This window comes from Saccopteryx bilineata, unplaced genomic scaffold (assembly GCF_036850765.1).
Source record: "Saccopteryx bilineata isolate mSacBil1 unplaced genomic scaffold, mSacBil1_pri_phased_curated manual_scaffold_129, whole genome shotgun sequence".
Taxonomy (NCBI): domain Eukaryota; kingdom Metazoa; phylum Chordata; class Mammalia; order Chiroptera; family Emballonuridae; genus Saccopteryx; species Saccopteryx bilineata.
The window spans coordinates 1-24228 of NW_027095539.1; the positions used below are offsets into that span (position 1 = coordinate 1).

Below are 24228 nucleotides of genomic sequence, written 5' to 3' on the forward strand. Positions count from 1 at the left end.
AAGAGTACAGAGGGAAAGGGGATGATGGGATGGGATAAACCTGAACAGAAAGGGGAGGGCACTTTAGGAAGGGGGCAAGGAAGATGTTGAGGGGAATGGGAGGAGGGGAGATGCATTCAGGGTGACCCTAGAATCTATGTAAACACAAAATTGCCTTTTAGTTGTATAGCCAAAGACATTTAGTATCTTCTGGTTCCTTAAGATGTCGTACCATTTTATAAGAAGAATATTATTTTTTTTAATTGTTTGGCAAAAATTTTGACAAAATACCTTCTAAAGCAGCCGCAGCTTATAAAGATAATGTCAACACTACAGTGATCATTTTTTCCCCAGACATAATGAAGTGTGAATTTGTCATGTTAAATTGAAATGAGTAGCAAAATGTATCCACTTCCTGTTTACCTTTTTTGAGTTTTAGAGAATTGAAAGTTTTATTTTATTATATTTTTAAATAATTTCTACATGTAAGCTGTGAGACTGACTGTAATTCCAGTGTTTAATTTTTTATGGACAGACTTGATAAACTGGACACCTTGCAGTAGGATTACCCCAATTATAGTGTCAGGATTTTAGCTGTACCAGAGGCCTTTATGTGATACACATAATTTGTATAAAGTTTTATATGTGCAAATTGGTACATAAACAGTTCTCCATTTTTCTAAGGGAATGCAATAAATGTAGCATCGTGAATAAATATAACTTTTATAATCCTTAAAAAAAACTCACAATTGGCCCTGGCCGGTTTGCTCAGTGGTAGAGCATCGGCCTGGCGTGCAGAAGTCCCAGGTTTCGATTCCCAGCCAGGGCACACAGGAGAGGCGCCCATCTGCTTCTCCACCCCTCCCCCTCTACTTCCTCTCTGTCTCTCTCTTTCCCTCCCGCAGCCGAGGCTTTATTGGAGCAAAGATGGCCCTGGCGCTGGGGATGGCTCCTTGGCCTCTGCCCTGGACGCTGGAGTGGCTCTGGTCGCGACAGAGCGATGCCCTGGAGGGGCAGAGCATCGCCCCCTGGTGGGCAGAGCGTCGCCCCTGGTGGGCGTGCCAGGTGGATCCCGGTCGGGCGCATGTGGGAGTCTGTCTGACTGTCTCTCCTTGTTTCCAGCTTCAGAAAAATAAAAAACAAACAAAAAACAAAACAAAAAAAACTCACAATTAATTAAATTTTAAAAAATAAAGAAAAAATCAAAAAAAGTAAAAAATATAAAAATTTCTCCTAAGAATCAAAGACATAAGAAATGAATCCTTAATTTCTGAATCATCTGATTCAAAATCTTACTGACTTTAGAATGTACCATGAACAGTTCTAAGGTGAGTTCTTTTTTTTCTTTCCATTTTGAAGAATGGTTGTGCCCACCTCTAGCTGCTGAGAACTCTCTCTGCTTGCTTCTATAGTTGATGCCCAGCTTCTGGCCATACTCGTCACCATACCAGACTAGCAGCTCACAGTCTGGCTTGATGACCTGGCAGGTTCGGTAGAAAATCTGCCTGCGATACTGAAAGGCCACAAGGTTCTGCTCTTCATCATCCCAGGCACAGTTCACATACCTGGGATTGAGGCAGGTGAAAGAAAAGAAACACACAGGTGATGAGTTTCTACTACTTCTCAGATCCATGTCCAGCTCTGCACCTGACACTTGGGCTCTGATGTCACCCACTCTCACAGTGCTCCCGGAGAAACTTCTGTTCAATGTTTGAGCCTGTCATAATGTCATATGACTTCCTATTTCCAGGTCCTGCTTACAGTGCTCATCCTACCTAATACCATTTTCCAAAGCCAATTCCAGATGTAACCTCCACCCTGATTGGCCATAAAACCCAGTGACCTCTAGCTTCTCTTTTTTTCTTTATTTTTTTATTTTAATAATTTTATTTTTTTAATGGGGTGACATCAATAAATCAGGATACATATATTCAAAGATAACAAGTCCAGGTTATCTTGTCATTCAATTATGCTGCATACTCACCACCCAAAGTCAGATTGTCCTCTGTCACCTTCTATCTTCTTTTCTTTGTGCCCCTCCCCACACCCTTTCCCTCTCCCATTCCCCCCTCCCCCCTGTAACCACCACACTTTTATCAATGTCTCTTAGTTTCAAATTTATTTCCCACCTACGTATGGAATAATGCAGTTCCTGGTTTTTTTCTGATTTACTTATTTCACTTCGTATCATGTTATCAAGATCCCACCATTTTGCTGTAAATGTTCCGATGTCATCATTTCTTATGGCTGAGTAGTATTCCATAGTGTATATGTGCCACATCTTCTTTATCCAGTCATCTATTGATGGGATTTTTGGTTGTTTCCATGTCCTGGCCACTGTAAACATTGCTGCAATAAACATGGGGCTGCATGTGTCTTTATGTATCAATGTTTCTGAGTTATTGAGGTATATACCCAGTAGAGGGATTGATGGGTCATAAGGTAGTTCTATTTTCAGTTTTTTGAGGAACCACCATACTTTCTTCCATAATGGTTGTACTACTTTACATTCCCACCAACAGTGGATGAGGGTTCCTTTTTCTCCACAGCCTCTTCAACATTTGCTATTACCTGTCTTGCTAATAATAGCTAATCGAACAGGTGTGAGGTGGTATCTCATTGCAGTTTTGATTTGCATTTCTCTAATAGCTAAAGATGAGCATCTTTTCATATATCTGTTGGCCATTTGTATTTCTTCCTGGGAGAAGTGTCTATTCATATCCTCTTCCCATTTTTTTATTGGATTGTTTGTTTGTTTGTTGTTGAGTTTTATGAGTTCTTTGTATATTTTGGATATTAGGCCCTTATCTGAGCTGTTGTTTGAAAATAGTATTTCCCATTTAGTTGGCTTTCTGTTTATTTTGTTATCAGTTTCTCTTGCTGAGCAAAAACTTCTTAGTCTGATGTAGTCCCATTCATTAATTTTTGCCTTCACTTCTCTTGCCTGTGGAGTCAAATTCATAAAATGCTCTTTAAAACCCAGGTCCATGAGTTGAGTACCTATGTCTTCTTCTATGTACTTAATTGTTTCAGGTCTTATGTTTAGATCTTTGATCCATTTTGAGTTAATTTTTGTATAGGGGAGAGACTGTAGTCCAGTTTCATTCTTTTGCATGTGGCTTTCCAGGTTTCCCAGCACCATTTATTGAAGAGGCTTTCTTTTCTCCATTGTGTGTTGTTGGCCCCTTTATCAAAAATTATTTGACTATATATATGTGGTTTTATTTCTGGACTTTCTATTCTGTTCCATTGGTCTGAGTGTCTATTTTATTGCCAATACCATGCTGTTTTGATTGTCCTGGTCCTATAATATAGTTTGAAGTCAGGTATTGTAATGCCCCAAGCTTCATTTTTTTATTTATTATTTTTTTTTTATTTTTTTATTTATTCATTTTAGAGAGGAGAGAGAGAGAGAGAGAGAGAGAGAGAGAGAGAGGAGAGACAGAAAAAGAGATGGGAGGGAGGAGCTGGAAGCATCAACTCCCATATGTGCCTTGACCAGGCAAGCCCAGGTTTTGAACCGGCGACCTCAGCATTTCCAGGTTGATGCTTTATCTACCGCGCCACCACAGGTCAGGCTCATTCTTTTTCTTTAGGATTGCTTTGGCTATTCGGGGTTCTTTATAGTTCCATATAAATCTGATGAATTTTTGCTCAATTTCTTTAATAAACGTCATGGGAAGTTTGATGGGAATTGCATTAAATTTGTATATTGCTTTGGGTAATATAGCCATCTTGATTATATTTATTCTTCCTAGCCAAGAACAAGGTATATTCTTCCATCTTATTATATCTTTTTTGATTTCCCTTAACAATGGTTTATAGTTTTCATTATATAAGTCTTTTACATTCTTTGTTATGTTTATTCCTAAGTATTTTTTTTTTGTTGCAATCGTGAAGGGGATTATTTTTTTGAGTTCATTCTCAATTGTTTCATTGTTGGCATATAGAAAGGCTATTGACTTCTGTATGTTAATTTTGTATCCTGCGACATTACTGTATTGACTTATTGTTTCTAGTAGTCTTTTTGTGGATTCTTTGGGGTTTTCGATGTATAGGATCATATCATCTGCAAAAAGTGATACCTTTACTTCTTTTTTTCTGATATGGATGCCTTTTATTTCTTTGTCTTGTCTGATTGCTCTGGCTAGAACCTCTAGTACCACATTAAATAAGAGTGGAGAGAGTGGACAACCCTGTCTTATTCCTGATTTAAGGGGGAAAGCCTTCAGTTTAGTGTCATTTAATATGATGTTAGCTGATGGTTTCTCATATATGGCCTTTATCATGTTGAGATATTTTTCTTCTATACCCATTTTATTGAGAGTCTTAAACATAAAATTGTGTTGTATTTTATCGAAAGCCTTTTCTGCGTCTATTGATAAGATCATGTGGTTTTTGTTCTTTGTTTTGTTGATAGGGTGTATTACGTTAACCGTTTTACGTATGTTGAACCATCCTTGAGATTCTGGGATGAATCTCACTTGATCATGATGTATTATTTTTTTAATATGTTGTTGTATTCGATTTGCTAGTATTCTGTTTAGTATTTTAGCATCTGTATTCATTAGAGATATTGGTCTGTAGTTTTCTTTTTTTGTGCCATCCTTGCCTGGTTTTGGTATGAGGGTTATGTTGGACTCATAAAATGTGTTTGGAAGTATTGCTTCTTCTTCATTTTTTTGGAAGACTTTGAGTAGAATAGGAACCAAGTCTTCTTTGAATGTTTGATAAAATTCGCTGGTATAGCCGTCAGGGCCTGGACTTTTATTTTTGGGGGAGGTTTTTAATGGTTTTTTCTATTTCTTCTCTACTGATATGTTTGTTTAGGCTTTCTGCTTCTTCTTGACTCAGTCTAGGAAGGTTGTATTGTTCTAGGAATTTATCCATTTCTTCTAGGTTGTTGAATTTAGTGGCATAAAGTTTTACATAGTATTCTACAATAATTCTTTGTATATCTACGGTGTCTGTGGTGATTTCTTCTCTTTCATTTTGGATTTTGTTTATATGAGTTCTTTCTCTTTTTTCCTTGGTAAGTCTCGCCAAGGGTTTTTCAATTTTGTTGATCTTTTCAAAAAACCAGCTCCTTGTTCTATTAATTTTTTCTATAGTTTTTCTGTTCTCTAATTCATTTATTTCTGCTCTGATTTTTATTATCTCCTTTCTTCGGCTGGTTTTGGGTTGTCTTTGTTCTTCATGTTCTAGTTCCTTAAGGTGTGAAGTTAAGTGGTTCACTTGGGCTCTCTCTTGTTTGTTCATATATGCCTGAAGTGATATGAACTTCCCTCTTATCACTGCTTTTGCTGCATTCCATAGATTCTGATATGTCGTATTGTCATTTTCATTAGTCTGTATATATCTTTTGATCTCTGTATTTATTTCTTCTTTTCATTTTTTAAAAGTATGTTCTTTAGTTTCCACATTTTTCTGGGATTTTTTTCCTCTTTTTTGCAGTTGAATTCTGGTTTCAAGGCTTTATGATCAGAAAATATGCTTGGTACAACTTTAATTTTTCTGAATTTGCTGATGTTGTTTTTGTGGCCCAACATATGGTCAATTCTTGAGAATGATCCATGTACACTGGAGAAAAATGTATACTCAGTCACATTGGGATGAAATGTCCTGTAGATGTCTATCATATCCAGGTGCTCTAGTGTTTTGGTTAAGGCCACTATGTCTTTGTTGATTCTCTGTTTGGATGACTGATCTAGAGCCCTTAGCGGTGTATTGAGGGCTCCAAGTATGATTGTATTTTTGTCAGTTTTTGTTTTAAGATCAATAAGTAGCTGTCTTATATATTTTGGTGTTCCTTGGTTTGGTGCATATATATTGAGAATTGTTATGTCTTCTTGATTCAGTGTCTCCTTAGCCATTATGAAATGGCCATTTTTGTCTCTGAGTACTTTTCCTGTCTTGTAGTCAGCATTATCCGATATGAGTATTGCTACACCTGCTTTTTTTTGGATGTTATTTGCTTGGAGTATTGTTTTCCAGCCTTTCACTTTGAATGTGTTTTTATCCTTGTTACTTAGATGAGTTTCCTGTAGGCAGCATACAGTTGGATTTTCTTTTTTAATCCATTCTGCTACTCTGTGCCTTTTTATTGGTGAGTTTAATCCGTTTACATTTAGTGTAATTATTGATACTTGTGAGTTCTCTATTGCCATTTTATATCTTGCTTTCTGTTAGTTTTGTGTCTTGTTTGATCCTTCTCTTTCGTTTTTCTATCTTTTGTTTTTATTTGGTTGTATTCCATACGTCTTTCCTCTGTTGCTATCTTTTTTATCTCATGTGCTTCTGTGGTGGTTTTTTCAATGGTGTTTAACTTTGAGTAATGAAAAGGGTCCCTACCCTGTTCATTGTAGTGAACTATTTTGTGAGTACTTTTGCACTCCATCGTCCTTTGCTACTGTTAATCTCCATCTTCTCCCCCTCTTTCTTTTTGTTGTTGTCACAGTTTAAATTTGGTTTTATTGTGTTCTTCTTGGAGCATTTACTTGTGGCTCTGTTTTTTTTTTTCTTTGTATCTGATTGGAGAACCTTCTTTAGTGATTCCTGGAGTGGGGGTTTTCTGATGATAAATTCCCTCATCTTTTCTGTATCTGTGAATGTTTTTATTTCTCCTTCATATTTGAAGGATAGCTTTGATGGGTATAGTCTTCATGGCTGAAAGTTCCTCTCTTTCAGGACTTTAAATATTGGGGTCCACTCTCTTCTAGCTTGTAGAGTTTCTGCTGAGAAATCTGATGATAATCTAATGGGCCTTCCTTTATATGTTGTATTCTTCTTTTCCCTGGCTGCCTTGAGAATTTTTTCTTTGCTGTTGGTTTGTGTCAATTTCATTATGATATGCCTTGGAGTAGGTTTGTTGGGGTTAAGAAAACTCGGAGTTCTATTTGCTTCTTGAACTTGAGGCTTTAGTTCTTTCCACAGGCTTGGGAAGTTCTCATCTATTATTTGTTTGAATATGTTCTCCATTCCATTTTCTCTCTCTTCTCCCTCTGATATACCTATTATTCTTATGTTATTCTTTTTGATGGAGTCAGATAATTTTTGTAGGGCTATCTCATTTTTTTTAATTTTTGAGTCTCTTTCTTCTTCTCTCTGTTGTGCCTCAAGTTGCTTGTCTTCTATTTCACTAATCCTCTCTTCTATCTGACCTGTTCTATTAGCTAAGCTTGTTATTTTGTTTTTTAGCTCGTGAATTGAGTTTTTCATCTCTGTTTGATTTGTTTTTATAGTTTCAATTTCCTTGGACATATATTCTTTGTGTTCATTGAGTTGTTTTCTGAGCTCCCTAAATTGCCTTTCTGTGTTTTCTTGTATATCTTGGAGGATTTTTAGGATTTCTATCTTGAATTCTCTGTCATTTAGCTCCAAGGTTTCCAATATATTAAATTTTTTCTTCATAGATTTTTCCTCATCTAGCTGTGTTACCTCTCTTTCTTTTGTATCCATGATATTTGATTTTCTCTTCCTTAATGGCATCTGAGGGTGGTTTTGTTGATAGTATTAATGAGATTTAATAAAGAATAAAAAGTTAAAAAATAAAAAAATAAAAAATAAAAAAAGAGTTTTTTTTTAAAAAAATTAATAATGAATTAAAGAAAAATACAATAAAATAAAAATTTTAAAAAAAGGAAATTATCCCCCCCTCCTTTTTTGCTCTCCTCTCCTCTCCCCTCTTTCTTGAGAAAATCTTGTGGTGAACTGTGAATTATAACAAACAATGCCTGTGTTGGAGATTCTGAATTGGGGAAAAGTAATAAAGGGGCAAAATAAAAGGAAAAGAAAAGAAAAAACAGGGTATGGACCCACAAAAAGCAAATAAGAAAAAATTTTGGGTCAAGAATAAAGTAATTTTCTTTTAGGTTGTCTAAGAGTTATGATGAGAGGAATAAGAGGGAAACAGAAAAATGGGGGGGGCAAATTAAAAAATTACTATTGTATTTAGTGGAACAAGAACTAGATAAAATGGAGAGCCAGGGATGGGAGCACTGCTAGTGAGTTAAAAAGGTGAAGTAAAAACCCCCCAAAATGCCACAAACATAAGTTTGAGTCCCAGATAAGATAATTTGTTTGTTATTGAGGTTGGAATGAGAGGACATGTAAAGAATAAAGGAAGAAACTAATATAGAGGGAGAAAAGAAAGAGAGAGTGAGAGAAAAAGAGGGAACCACTAAAAGAAGAAAAAAGAAAAAAAGAGGAGAGAGAGAGATAGTTAAGGGTTTTGGAGTGCAACCTTCATAGAGAGAAAGGAAGAGGAGAGAAAAGATAATGGGAGATGTAACACTTATGGGTAGTGTAGTTCAATGAGAGGAGAGAGTAAGACCGGCAGAGAGTTAATCGGCCGAATTGGAGGAGGAAAAAAGTATCAAGAATGAAGATAAGAGAAACAAACGAACAAATATAATAAAATGGGATAGGTTATAAAGTCTGCAGATTATTCTTGATTTTGAGAGGTTATCTTCTTGCTTTTTCTTTTCTCTCCCTCTTCCTGGTCGGTGACTCTGTACCCCCGGTTCTGCCTCTTTGGCATGCTCAGGTAGAGGTTTGCAGTTGATAAGTCTCTATGGCAATGTCATGTATTGTGCTTTAGTTTCGTTGGCAGTCGAGGCTCATTAGCATTTATAGGCTCTAAAAGTGAGAGAGTTCGTGTTCCTGGAGCCTTTCTCCTAGTCTTTCCTTCCTCAATTAGTAGCCTGATAATCCAGCTATGGGGTTGCTGCTGCCTCTGCCTGGATAGTAAGAGGCTCAAAGAGCTGGCAACTCCCCACTCTATTTCCACTCAGCACAGGGCTCTGGGTAAGGCTCAGTCAGTCAGAGCTGCTAGCATAATCAGGCGGGCTTTCCGCCCACTCAAAGACCTCTGGCTCTGCCACTCTGTCCGGTAACACAGGCAGGCGCCCACTTCCGGGGTGCTTGGAGGAAACTCTCATTCACTATCTGTGTGCGCAGACCAGGATATCCGGCCAGCAGTCTCACGCTCTGAGTGAAACCCCCAACCGCATGGAAAAGTTGCAGCGTTGGAATTGAGTCTCGCTCCGTCCCCGTGCGCGGCTTTTGCAAGGCGCTGGGGTGGCCCGAGATTCTGCTTTGGCCCCCACAAAGGACCTTGAGTCTGCCCCTCTGTGCTATAACATGGGCGCGCACTGCCGATGCACTCGGAGGAATCTCTCATTCACTATCTGCGCGCGCAGACCAGGATATGAGGCCGGCCGCGTTTTACTCTGAGTGAAACCTCCACCAGCACGGAAAATTTCCACCATTGGAATTAGTTCTCGCTCCCTCCCATGTGCAGCTATCTCAGGGCACTGAGGCTGCCCAGAGATTCTGCTTTTGGCCCACAGAAAGGCCTCTGACTCTGCCTCTCTGTGGGGTAACACGGGCACCCACTTCCGGGGCTTAGGAAGAAATCTCTCGCCCACTAACTGCGCACCAACCAGGAGATCGGGTAAAATGGCTGCCCTGCTTGTCTTTCTTTGTTTGGGTTTGGCGCGAGTGTTAGCTTGTATTGCCCGGGTTGCCACAGGATCAGTTTTTCCTCAGCTTGGATCTCCATGCCACAGCCTGGTTCGGCCGTTTGTGCTGCGGCCTGGATCTATTCACCCCCTTTGCCCGCTTTAGTTTCTATATTCACAGTTACCAGAGAAAGCCGCCCTGTTTAGGTTAGCGAGGAAGGCGGAGCATTTTTTACTCCCTATTTCCTTTGGGGTTTGGTTATATATTTAGCCAATTTTTCACTCGACCATACCTTTGAGTGTATTGCAAAGCATCTGGAGGCTTCAAGTACAGGTTTTTCTGTTTCTGGTTGAAGATCTTGTTGAGTTTTGGAGGAGATTTATCGGTATTGCTTCCTACCCCGCCATTACTCTGACGTTATCTCCTACCTTCTCTGAACTAACTCAGGTCCTGTTTATATCACAGAACTTGCTACTTGATGTTGAACTCTGTGTCTAGATTAGTTCACATCATTCAATACTCAATGCAAGTTCATATTTTTTTGAGAGGCCTTTCTCCATTCTCCTCACATTTTACTTAGGTAACATTTGATGCCTCACCCAGGTTCAAAAAAAAACTAGAGGTCTCCCTGTCCCACTAAAGTGAGAAATGGGGAGGTAGACAAACTCCTGCATGCACCCAAATAGGATCCACCTGAAATGCCCACCAGGGGGCGATACTCAGCCCATATCAGCATTGCACCGGTGCAACTGAAGCCATTCTAGCAACTGAGGCAGAAGCCATGGAGCCATCCTCAGTGCTCAGGCCAACATTGCTCCAATATAGCCTTGGCTATGGGAGGGGAAGAGAGAGATAATGATGAAGGAGTGAAAAAAGTGTAGAGAAGCAGATGAGCACTTCTGTGTGCCCTGGCTGGGAATCAAACCCTGGACTTCCATGATTGGGCCGATGCTCTACCGCTGAGCCAACATATTGGGACTTGGAGGTCTCTTTATCATTGCAAAATCATTCAGAACAATAATAGCTTATTTACATTCTGTAGCCTCTGATAAAAGAGCCCCTAGTAAAGTGGGAAATGATCATTGCTCTGCAGGCTTCAGAACTCAGTTCTATTTAGAAGTGAGGCTGGGATAATTTACTGCCATTACAGGTTTAGGCTATCCTTGCTTTAGGTATCCTGGCACTCTGCACTTCTCAAAAAATAGAAAAAATTATAGTTAAGCATTTTTAAAGTCAATTGTTTTACTCTGCAATTCGTCCTCCAAAAGAAGATGGGTTATATAATCTGTTTTAATAATACCTTCCTCTAAACGGAAATACAATAAAAACTTGCTTAAATAATATTCATTAGATCAATTAAAGTTTAATCCAGGCTCTCAAAATTTTTTTCCAGTGCCTAAATTTTGTCTAGCATAGAGATTTATATTTTGAGGACATATGCTATGTTTTTATCTCTCATTTTTCATCTAAATACCTCTTGCTTTGAAAGAACAAGAGGAAAAAAAAGAGGAACAGAGGATTGAGGGAGACCACTGAGGGCGGCATGATGAGAAGGAAAGATGTATGGGCCTGAGAGGGATGAGTGTTCTCCGTGACTCCCCAAAACTTCTTGGCCTTACCTCATCCATTTGGCCCAGGATTCATCCTTCCCATCCACATACTCATGGCAGTTTCTCCCTTTGGTGATCTGCATTTCAGGAAGAAAATATAAAGGTTTTTTTTGGAGGTGGAGGTAATTTCTCTGTCAACAAAGCTCTTTCAGCTTGCATGCATTGCCACTCGTGACCACATGATACTTTCTTTACTAATTGCATCTGAGTTGACCTGTCCACTTAGGGCTGGAAGGAGGCATTCCTTTTTGTCTGTACCACATTGCTCCCACTTAACCTGTGATCCTCAACAGCAGTTCCATGGTCTGCAAAGTCCAGTCAGTACCCAGAGCTAACCATATTGTCTCCATCCAAGTCCTGGCATGTGGAAAGACAGGTCCCACCAAGCTATGGGAGGGACGTGGGAAGTCACAAGACAGGGGAAGAGGTAAATACTTCTCACCAGCCAGGAATATCCATTGTTGCCTGCCTCTTCAACTTCTGTGATCTGGCCCTTATCAGGGATAAAGTGCAGACTCATTGGCAGAGCAGATGCCTCATTCCACACTCCAAGACCAGCTTCAGCAATGCCCGATGGTCTGATTCTCAACCCAGGGGGCAGAGTGAGCGCTGCATGGTTCGGATGGCCCTTATCCACTGCACTGTCTTTTACAAATGTAGGATGCCCATGCATAGCACAACTGTCAATGAAGAAGTTCTGACAGTTTTCACAATCTGGGGTTGAGAGCAACAGGGATTAGGGAAGATTTAGTGAATGTTCCTGGACATATAAAGCTTCAGAGAGAGTGAAGGCACTCACATCATTGAGCCTCAATTCTGTAGTGTAGATCCATAGGGGAACAGAATTTTATAATGACTAAATGGGTAGATAAAATTATTGTATGAACAGATAACATGCTTTGTGAGGGTCACTTACAGAGGTAGTCATCGTCCTGGGGCTTGCTGACCTCTTGGTACACTTGGCCTTTTCTTTCTCATAGGCTATGAATCTTTACTTTAGTCTTCTTTCTCCTGAGTTCTAAGTTGGAGAGGAGTGAGTTTGGTGGAGTCTGGAGTGTTAGTCCCTACTTTGTCAAAAAACACATAATGTCCTCCCAACAAATTATCATTCATCCTTCTTTATACTCTTGTATTTTCTTTTGTCAACTATTGGCTCAGAAAACCTCTATAATAGTAAGCCTCTACGCTGACTACAGATGGTCAATTCAAAATTTGTTTCTAGATCTTTCCATTATGAGGTTTAATTTTCCAACTTTTAGTTATTAATAAAATATATATTTAGGGCACACTATATGTAAGGTATTGAGAAAAGGTCTAGTATACAACACCAACAGGGTATGGTAACTAGTATCAGGGGTGTGTTTATTGGACAACATGAAAGTGTCAGTTTTTTTTTTTAATTTAAGCCCTAGACTGTGGCTCAGTGGATAAAGTGTTTGCCCATTGTATGTCCTGGGTGTGATTCCTGTCAGGGTACATAAGAGAAGCAACCATCTCCTTCTCCACCCCTCCTTCTCCCGGTTCTCTCCTTCTTTCTTTTCTTCAGCCAGCAGCTCAATTGGTTCTAGCATTGGCCCTGGGCACTGAGAAAGTTTGGTTAGCTGGAGCATATCAATCTGAGTTGCTAAAAACCAGCTCAGTATTCAGAAATTGGGGTTACCAGGTAGATCCTTGTAAGAGTGCATATGAGAGTCAGCCTCACTATCTTCCCTCATTTTACCTAAAATATAAACAAATACATATGCAAATAAATAAATTGAATTCAACACTTTCAAAGAATATATGCACGTATCTTTACCTTACACATTAGTGTTCAAGAGCTCAGAGAATTTGTAAGATTTGCCCAAATCTCCAGTGTTAAATTCACTCTGAATTTAGTAGAGCTTAAATCCAGGCCTATCCAAAGTTCACCCCACATACCTAGGCCATACTAATTAGCCATTCTAGAGGACTCACAGGAACTGAAATCTACAAATGATTTTCTCTTACCCAATTTTTAACTAGAGTGTTTTCCAGACACATTGAAGAGATGGCTGACACTGGGCCTGATACAATGGTCCCTGGCTCACAGCCCCAGCTGCCTTAATCACCACGTTTACTCCTTTCCCATGTGCAATGTGGCTGGCACTACCAAGGCAACCCTGTCCTGGAGCACTGCTCACTGGCCAGACCTTCCTCCTCCTCTTGTGATGACAAGTGCTCTGAATGAGTTATTTCTTATGTGCTAATTTTATACTTCTATACCATTCCTGCTCATTAACACATCTATAAATATGTGTAATTATTTACACATGGAAGCAGTGTAGCAAATCACCCCTTACTGCACAATGCACTGTTTGCATAGCACTTGTTTGCTAAATGCAAGCTCTGTCCCTTGTTAGCTGTTGAGACACTGGGACCTGACCATTGTCAGTTTCAAAAGGGCAGCGCCATGCCTGTGGCCCCTCACCTTGTTGCCTGCTAGTCCTTTCTTCATGTGAGTCCTCAGTGTCCACCGCCAGGGTTTTGGTGGCCTACAAGCGGTGAATCATAAAAGCGATTAGAGTGGCTCTGAGGCCTGGGGAGAAACAAAATCCTGGTCCCCAAGGCGAATTGCTTGAAGGAGCAGCCCCCACTCAGGTGGGCCTGCCTCCCGCAGTTTCCACTTCCTGGTTTCCGTGCCCCGTCACCTGTGTGCAGCAGCGCGTACTGGTTCCTCACGCCATTGGGGCAGCTTGCTTTTTCCCAGTCACCCAAGGTGGCCACCCCTCCCAGGAGAAGTAGGCGCGAATATCCCTGAAGGCTTCTGGGTCTTAGGGGGAGACACGGCCACGTGACTTTGTGCAGCAGCCGGCAGAAACCGTCTCTCACCCTGCTTGGTCTGTTAAGCCTAATCCAGAGAGACTCAAAACATTGAAGACATGAACAAAATCCGTCGATTCCACACCAAAGCTTTATAGTCTAGCTTAGCCAAGCAGCAGCAACTTTGAAAGAAATCTGAGGCAGAGCACTGGCCCTTTGTTTTACCTAGTTTTTATAGTTTTGCAAGGAGGAAGTACAGAAGCAAAAATTGCAATTAGGTGCCCTGTACCACTATTGGTTATAGTCATATGTCCTTTAACATGATAGGATCATGTTCAATTTGTAAGCCATACATCATTTTGGAGAAAACAAAATTTATAAGTTGGCCTGCACTGTGGTGGCGCAGTGGATAAAGTGTCGACCTGAAATGCTGAGGTCATTGGTTCGAAGCCCTGGGCTTGCCTGGTCAAGGCACATATGGAAGTTGATGCTTGCAGCTCCTCCCCCCTTCTCTCTCTGTCTCTCTCTCCTCTCTAAAAATGAATAAATAAAATAAAAATTAAAAATTTTAAATTTATAAGTTAACACAATGATAGAAAGATGTCTCTTTACATATTAAAAGACATTACTATATTTTCTAATGTTTATCTGCCATCTCTTTGTCCAGAGTCACACATCTTAACTACATGCATTCACATGGGAGAGGTAGTTTTCCTGGGTCAAATGCCCATAAATGGCTCATTACTATAAGAAAAGGTTTATTTTGGCTTTTCTCTTCCTGCACCTGGCTAGCCATTCACCCCTTTCCCCACAGGTGTGGTGGAATGTCAGGGAATCCATGTTTTCCTTCCCTTTGCATTTACAATACAATGCTAATGGCCATCCTGGTTTTATGCCAATCAGACAGTACAGAGATTATTCACAAAATTTCTCTGCACACATTAACCCAAATTAATAAAATGTTCTTTAACTCTATTAAAATATTAATATTGATTCTGTAGATTTTGGTACTTTACAACACCTGCGGGTAAGGTGGTGCAGTGGCTCCTGATATCCAGGCTTCCCCCAGCCCACTGCCCACCTCCCCCTCAGCACCCCGCCATCCCACACAAAATCCCATCTGTGTCTGTGCTCCTGCCACCACGCAGGCCCAGCCCTGACATTCCTGAGTGAGAGACTGTGATGAGGCTGACTGCTTGGCCCACGGGCACACATTCACATGTGCGTGTCCTTGCGCTGGGGTGTCCCGAGAGGGAACAGGTGGGGCCACCTTCAGAGAAGCAAGGACCGGCCAGGCCAGGACTCCATCCAAGTCAGTGACCTCCTTGCTCAAGCCAGCCACTTGGGCTTTAAGCCGCGACCTTTGGGCTCAACCGGAGGCCATTGGGTCATGTCTATGATCCCATGCTCAAGCTGGTGAGTCCGTGCTCAAGCTGGTTAGTCCGTGCTCAAGCCTGATGAGCTTATTAAATATTCATGTTGTTCAAGCACTCTCTTGAGTTTCTCTATTCTACTCTCAAGTTTATCGAACATCGTTATGACTGTTTGCTTTGAATTCTTTATCTGTCCAATTACCCATCTCCATTTAATTAGGACATTTCTCCTGAGTTTTTTTTTCTTCCTTCATTGGGGGAATATATTCTTCTGTCTCCTCATTTTGTTTGACTTTCTGGTTTTGTTCCTTTGAGTAGAATGAAATAGTCATCTCGCCCAGTCTTGAAAAAATTATCTTTGTTACATTGTGTGTTGAATAGTTTCAGTCTGCAGTTGTAGTTGGGGGAGGTGCATGCAGTGCCTGTCCTGTCATTGGGCTTGGGTGGGTTCTGAATGGGCCACCTGGGTGTGTGAGCCTCATTGCCCATTTAATCTGGGTAGGGCTCCTGGTATAAAAGAGGATGCATGGTGTGTGCTTTGCGTGTCCTGTTTTAATTATCTGTTGTCAGAGCACGGTCTGCACTGGGTTTCCTGATTGCTTTCTTGTGTCTCACCCCAATTAGATCCACCCTTTGTCTTGGTGGGGTAGCCTGGGTGCACACACAGCCTTAATTTGTTCATTCTTCATCTTTTCAGGGTGTGGCAGCCCTGTGCACATGCACAGCATTGCCCCCCTCACTGCCACACTGGGCCACAAGGTTTTGCTAGCTTTGTGCTTTCTTTGGGTAGAGCAGCCTGACCAGTGACAGCAGCAGTGCCCCCAATATCTGCACTTTCTCTGATCAGGCAGTCCTGTGTGCAGACCATAGTCCATTTGCTGGCTCCCCATTTTCCAGGAGGGGTAATGCCTAGTAGTGACCACTATTTCTGCACTTTCTCTGGATCATATAGTCCTGTAGCTTGGTACCAGAGTGTTTTGCTAGCTCTGCACTCTCTCTAGGTGGGGCAGCCCCATATGCACATGCAGCTCAGTTGGCAAAGTGTCACCCTGCCATACCTGCCTGCTGGGTTGATATTTGGAAAGAAAAGCTGTCTTTATACAAGCTATGCTGCCCTCCTGATTCTGTTGTATTTAGCTCCAGGAGAGGTGGCTGGGGATGTGCTGTAGTGCCCTGTGGGTGGCCATAGAGCCTGAATGGAGCTACTGTCTTCTCTCCACATGTCTGGGAGATGTAACAGTGGTGCTCTCTGGTCTCTTTGGTCCTTGAGCTGATTCTTCACCTCCTGCAGAGCTCTCCTGGTTCCTCAGCCTTCTCTATGCATTCTCTCTCTCTCTCTCTCTCTCTCTATCTTGTGCAGAAGCTGTTTAATTTTTTCTCAGTTGTCTTTCTGGAGGAATTGTTCTAAGTAAGGGGGTACATTGAATGGGTTTTGGGAGTGTGCAAGTTCAGCGTCCACATGTGCCACCATCTTGGACCCACTGGAGAGTTCTTAAATAAAGTCTGATATTGGCTTCAGCAACAGGCTTCTGCTCTGATATGCTTTTATTCCTCATAGTCAAATGTCTATACAATTATTGAGACATTGGTTTTCCCTCTGACTTCAATTACTTGTTGCATCCAGGAGCATTTTATTTTCACCTTGTTTAGCTTTTTTCTCCTGTGAGGATGGGCATGATAACTTCCAAGCTTCTTACTTGTAAAACCAGAAACAGAAAGTCTTGTGTTAATCACATTTTATCTCTTGACTTCCTGTTCCCTATTTGTAAAATAAAGGGATCAGATCACTCCGATGGTGCCTAAACTCTCCTTTAGCTCCAGCATTCTGTTCATTACATAAGCACTAACTTGCATGAATGACAGTGCCAATTTGTGACATTTGCTACCATTCTACAGGTAAACCTGCAAGTGGACAAAAAGAGGCACATTATTTTCAAGTTGTCCCTTAATTATGTTTATCAAATCCAGGAAGTTCAGGAGTTCAAGAAATTCAACATTGTGGAGCCTGTAAGTTCCATGTATTCTTTAATGCTGTAAAAATATTTTCTGAATGCTTGGTAAATAGGGAGAACTTTTATCATAAACTTAGGATCTCAAAGAATATGAATGTGTATAATTGCGATGAATCTCTCTCTTTCCTCCCTCATTTTTTCTCTCTAGCTATGATTTGTTTTTCTCTTTATTTCTTTCTCTCTTCCTCTTTCCCTCCCTGGAATTCTGTATCACTCTTCTTTTCATCTCGTTTACCACCTTTCCTTCCTGCCATGCTCATAAAGCCTTTGGAAGTGCCCATCATATACCAGGCACTGTGCTAGGAACTCATATCGCACTCAATGACTTCCTGTTCTACAATTTTTATTTCTATCTTTTTAACTTTTTTAATTTAAATCTCCTTAATTTATTATAAAATATGATGTTCTTTGATTTGACAAATATATTTTACCAACTTTTTTATTATAAAAATATACTCTTATTGCAAAAATGCTAAAAAATGATAAGAAAAACAAAACAACAAATTTCCATAATGAGATATTTACTGTTAATATTATGACATTTTCTTCCCATATTCTCTGTGTACCTATTATATTTCTCTATCTATATGTACCCAGGTAGATTGGGTGTGTGTACATCTGTGTGCATAGATGTGCATTGTACATGAGCATATCTCTCTGTGTCCATGTGTGTCTGTTATTTGTGTATATCTGTATATGTATACAAATGAGTATTTATTCACTCTTCCAATAAACCCTTACTGTATTTCTATTATGTGCCAGACACTGTGCTTGACATTGGTTGCCCATAGTGAATGAGACAGACTCACTTTCTGTCTTTATGAATACTATGCTGTCATGAGGTAGACAGAGGGAATGAAAAATATACATAAATTAAATAATTATAAATTGTGACAAGCACTGGATTTGGCAGTGCAATTCCTTTGGTCCCAGTTTTGATTGATCATGGCAAGGTCCAATATCTCAGCTTCTTTGAAGGCAGAGCTGAGACCTAAATCTTGGTCCTTCAGCAATGCATGTTCTCAGCTATAAAACTGAGAAAATTTACAAGTGAAGAAACAAATACCCTGGGAGGTGTTTTGTGACCAAAATAACCTAGCTTGTAAGTGGTGACCCAGGCTCAGATAAATTCTGGATGCCCAGAGCTTAGCAGGTCTCACAGTCTGGACTGCAGCCATGGCACAAGAAAAAGTGCATGTTAGGAAAGGGGTCACTTTGTGCTAAACAATTAGAAATAGTGTTTCCATCCCTGATTCTCAAGAGCAAAGAAAAGACTTCTAGTGTTGTTACTACAGCAGATAGATTATTATTTTATTTTTTTAATTAACTCAGGTTTTCTCTAGTACTTTTTTTCCCAAAAGACAATGGCTTGCTCTTACCAGAGAGCTCAGTAGGTTAGAGCAGGGGTAGTCAACATTTTTATACCTACCGCCCACTTTTGTATCTCTGTTAGTAGTAAAATTTTCTAACTGCCCACCGGTTCCACAGTAATGGTGATTTATAAAGTAGAAAAGTAACTTTACATTATAAAATTTATAAAGCAGAGTTTCAGCAAGTTAAAGCATATAATAACAATTACTTACCAAGTACTTTATGTCAGATTTTTGCTGTTTGGCAAAATAAATCTTTATTTAAAAACTTACTATAGTTAAATCTATATATTTATACTTTGCATACATAGAAATTACATTAGTTAATTGAATTATTAGTGAGATTCTTGAGGCTGATGCTGGGAAATAAATAAATAATAATAATAAATATTGAATATCCAGTTCAATTTTTGTGAGGAACAAACAAAGGTCTCCCCTTTCGGAAATTTAGGCGGTTTCTTTTGTCATAATATGATTAACAGCACTAAATCCTGATTCCACACAGATATGAGGTAGGGAAAAGTATCAATAAACTGAATACCATTTTCCACATATTTGGATATAAGACCGGCATTTTTTTATTTTGCCATGGGTTTTCATATTTACCACTGTCGAATTTATGTTTACTTTCTTCATCATATCTAGTTTCTAACAGTTCTCCTTGGCAAGTTGTATCAGCCTCTTCAATATGCAGTAAAAGGATTTTTCATCCACTCATATACCTTCAATTTCAAAATATCTTTAAATTGTTTTTCCATATCCAATTTAAGTTTGTGGAGGTGGTTACTCAATCTGTCAATATCATCTGGAGTTACATCATCTTTATAGATGATAATTGAGGAAACTGATAAAATTCTCTCTTCAATAGGTTATGATGAAGTAGTTCAAGTTTGTCAATAAATAATAGCACAATATTTTGGCAACCTATAAGAGTTTTATTAGCTCCTTGAAGCTGCAAATTGACATCATTAAATCTCTTGAAAATATCTGCCAAGTAAAAGGCATCAGTTTTTACTGTTTTTAACTGTTGACACAGATTGGTCTCACTATTACTTTCAAAAAAATTGTATGACACTATTATATAATCCTACAAATCTAGCCAAAGATGTACCCTTTGACAGCCACTGAACTTCTGTGTGCAAAAGTAACTTAATAAAATCTTCATTATTGTCCTGGCAAAGCTTCTGAAACATTCTATCATTCCTTGCTTTGGATTTGATGAATTTAATGATGAATGGAGACTTGTACTTAGATTTTTTTTACAAGATGTTGTCTGTGTACCACACAATGAATACATAAAACATTTGGCACTTTCTGCTTCAAATAAGCAACAAATTCATGATAGCGACCTACCATTGATGGTGCTCCATGAGTAGCATATGCAACAATATTATTCAAAGGAATATTCTTTTTTGTAAAGTATGTTCTCACAGTATTAAAAAGAGATAATCCTTTTGTATCTGTGATATTTATTGAGAATAGCATTTCTTATCATAATATATTGTTTTTATCAAAATAGCATACATATGCCATCAATAAAGCATCATTATCTGCAATGGTAGATTCGTCCAATTGCATGGAAAATAAAGAGGTTTGGAGAATACTTATGTTCGTTTTCAACATTAACTGCCATTTTATCAATTCATTGCTTGTACTGTTACTGCTTAGGGGCAACTTTTTAAAATTTGAGGTATATTCTGATGCATTACTGTTGAGATCATTTTTTTATAGAAGGTATTATTACAGTTTCTCTAATATTATAGCTTTTACCACTTTTTGCAATTATTTTTGAAATGAGATAACTTCAGCCACGAATACTATACCCATCAAAGCTATGCTTCAAATATGAAGGAGAAATAAAAACATTCACAGATAAAGAAAAGATGAGGGAATTTATCATCAGAAAACCCCCACTCCAGGAATCACTAAAGAAGGTTCTCCAATCAGATACAAAGAACAAAAAAAAAAAACAGAGCCACAAGTAAAAGCTCCAAGAAGAACACAATAAAACCAAATTTAAACTGTGACAACAACATAAAGAAAGAGGGGGAGAAGATGGAGATTAACAGTAGCAAAGGATGATGGAGTGCAAAAGTACTCACAAAATAGTTCGCTACAATGAACAGGGTAGGGACCCTTTTCATTACTCAAAGGTAACCACTATTGAAAAAACCACCACAGAAGCACATGAGATAAAAAAGATAGCAACAGAGGAAAGATGTATGGAATACAACCAAATAAAAACAAAAGATAGAAATATGAAAGAGAAGGATCAAACAAGGCACAAAACTAACAGAACGCAATCGATAAAATGGCAATAGGGAACTCACAAGTATCAATAATTACACTAAATGTAAACGGATTAAACTCACCAATAAAAAGGCACAGAGTAGCAGAATGGATTAAAAAAGAAAATCCAACTGTATGCTGCCTACAGGAAACTCATCTAAGTAACAAGGATAAAAACAAATTCAAAGTGAAAGGCTGGAAAACAATACTCCAAGCAAATAACATCCAAAAAAAAGCAGGTGTAGCAATACTCATATCGGATAATGCTGACTACAAGACAGGAAAAGTACTGAGACAAAAATGGCCATTTCATAATGGCTAAGGGGACACTGAATCAAGAAGACATAACAATTCTTAATATATATGCACCAAACCAAGGAGCACCAAAATATATAAGACAGCTACTTATTGATCTTAAAACAAAAACTGAAAAAAATACAATCATACTTGGAGACCTCAATACACCGCTGATGGCTCTAGATCGGTCATCCAAACAAAGAATCAACAAAGACATAGTGGCCTTAAACAAAACACTAGAGCACCTGGATATGATAGACATCTACAGGACATTTCATCCCAAAGTGACTGAGTATACATTTTTCTCCAGTGTACATGGATCATTCTCAAGAATTGACCATATGTTGGGCCACAAAAACAACATCAGCAAATTCAGAAAAATTGAATTTGTACCAAGCATATTTTCTGATCATAAAGCCTTGAAACTAGAATTCAACTGCCAAAAAGAGAAAAAAAATCCCACAAAAATGTGGAAACTAAACAACATACTTTTAAAAAATGAATGGGTCAAAGAAGAAATAAGTGCAGAGATCAAAAGATATATACAGACTAATGAAAATGACGATACGACATATCAGAATCTATGGGATGCATCAAAAGCAGTGATAAGAGGGAAGTTCATATCACTTCAGGCATATATGAACAAACAAGAGAGAGCCCAAGTGAACCACTTAACTTCACACCTTAAGGAACTAGAACATGAAGAACAAAGACAACCCAAAACCAGCCGAAGAAAGGAGATAATAAAAATCAGAGCAGAAATAAATGAATTAGAGAACAGAAAAACTATAGAAAAAATTAATAGAACAAGGAGCTGGTTCTTTGAAAAGATCAACAAAATTGACAAACCCTTGGCAAGACTTATCAAGGGAAAAAGAGAAAGAACTTATATAAACAAAATCCAAAATGAAAGAGGAGAAATCACCACGAACACCGTAGGTATACAAAGAATTATTGTAGAATACTATGAAAAACTTTATGCCACTAAATTCAACAAACTAGAAGAAATGGATAAATTCCTAGAACAATACAACCTTCCTAGACTGAGTCAAGAAGAAGCAGAAAGCCTAAACAGACCTATCAGTAGAGAAGAAATAGAAAAACCATTAAAAACCTCACCAAAAATAAAAGTCCAGGCCCTGACGGCTATACCAGCGAATTTTATCAAACATTCAAAGAAGACTTGGTTCCTATTCTACTCAACGTCTTCCAAAAAATTGAAGAAGAAGCAATACTTCCAAACACATTTTATGAGTCCAACATAACCCTCATACCAAAACCAGGCAAGGATGGCACAAAAAAAGAAAACTACAGAACAATATCTTTAATGAATACAGATGCTAAAATACTAAACAAAATACTAGCAAATCAAATACAACATATTAAAAAAATTATACATCATGATCAAGTGGGATTCATTCCAGAATCTCAAGGATGGTTCAACATACGTAAAACGGTTAACGTAATACACCATATCAACAAAACAAAGAACAAAAACCACATGATCTTATCAATAGACACAGAAAAGTCTTTCGATAAAATACAACACAATTTTATGTTTAAGACTCTCAACAAAATGGGTATAGAAGGAAAATATCTCAACATGATAAAGGCCATATATGAGAAACCATCAGCTAACATCATATTAAATGGCACTAAACTGAAGGCTTTCCCCCTTAAATCAGGAACAAGACAGGGTTGTCCACTCTCTCCACTCTTATTTAATGTGGTACTAGAGGTTCTCGCCACAGCAATCAGACAAGACAAAGAAATAAAAGGCATCCATATCGGAAAAGAAGAAGTAAAGGTATCACTTTTTGCAGATGATATGATCCTATACAACGAAAACCCCAAAGAATCCACAAAAAGACTACTAGAAACAATAAGCCAATACAGTAAGGTTGCAGGATACAAAATTAACATACAGAAGTCAATAGCCTTTCTATATGCCAACAATGAAACAATTGAGAACAAACTCAAAAGAATAATCCCCTTCACGATTGCAACAAAAAAATAAAATACTTAGAAATAAACATAACAAAGAATGTAAAGGACTTACATAATGAAAACTATAAACCATTTTTAAGGGAAATTGAAAAAGATATAATGAGATGGAAGAATATACCTTGTTCTTGGCTAGGAAGAATAAATATAATCAAGATGGCTATATTACCCAAAGCAATTTACAAATTTTATGCAATTACCATCAAACGTCCAATGACGTTTTTTAAAGAAATAGAGCAAAAAATCATCAGATTTATATGGAACTATAAAAAAACCCCAAATAGCCAAAGCAATCCTAAAAAAAAGAATGAAGCTGGGGGCATTACAATACCTGACTTCAAACTATATTATAGGGCCACGACAATCAAAACAGCATGGTATTTTCAGAAAAATTGACACTCAGACCAATGTAACAGAATAGAAAGTCCAGAAATAAAACCACATATATATAGTCAAATAATTTTTGATAAAGTGGCCAAGAACACACAATGGAGAAAAGAAAGCCTCTTCAATAAATGGTGCTGCGAAAACTGGAAAGCCACATGCAAAAGAATGAAACTGGACTACAGTCTCTCCCCCTGTACAAAAATTAACTCAAAATGGATCAAAGATCTAAACATAAGACCTGAAACAATTAAGTACATAGAAGAAGACATAGGTACTCAACTCATGGACCTGGGTTTTATAAAGCATTTTATGAATTTGACTCCAATGGCAAGAGAAGTGAAGGCAAAAATTAATGAAGGGGACTACATCAGACTACGAAGTTTTTGCTCAGCAAGAGAAACTGATAACAAAATAAACAGAAAGCCAACTAAATGGGAAATACTATTTTCAAACAACAGCTCAGATAAGGGCCTAATATCCAAAATATACAAAGAACTCATAAAACTCAACAACAAACAAACAAACAGTCCCATAAAAAAATGGGAAGAAGATATGTACAGACACTTCTCCCAGGCATAAATACAAATGGCCAACAGATATATGAAAAGATGCTCATCTTCTTTAGCTATTAGAGAAATGCAAATCAAAACTGCAATGAGATACC

General features: G+C 38.6%; 1 pseudogene; it reads right to left on the reverse strand.

Annotated features, from left to right (window-relative positions):
• Positions 1–1275: 1275 nt before the first annotated feature.
• Positions 1276–16073, reverse strand: LOC136318397 (histone-lysine N-methyltransferase PRDM7-like; annotated as a pseudogene).
• Between the last annotated feature and the right edge of the window lie 8155 nt (positions 16074–24228).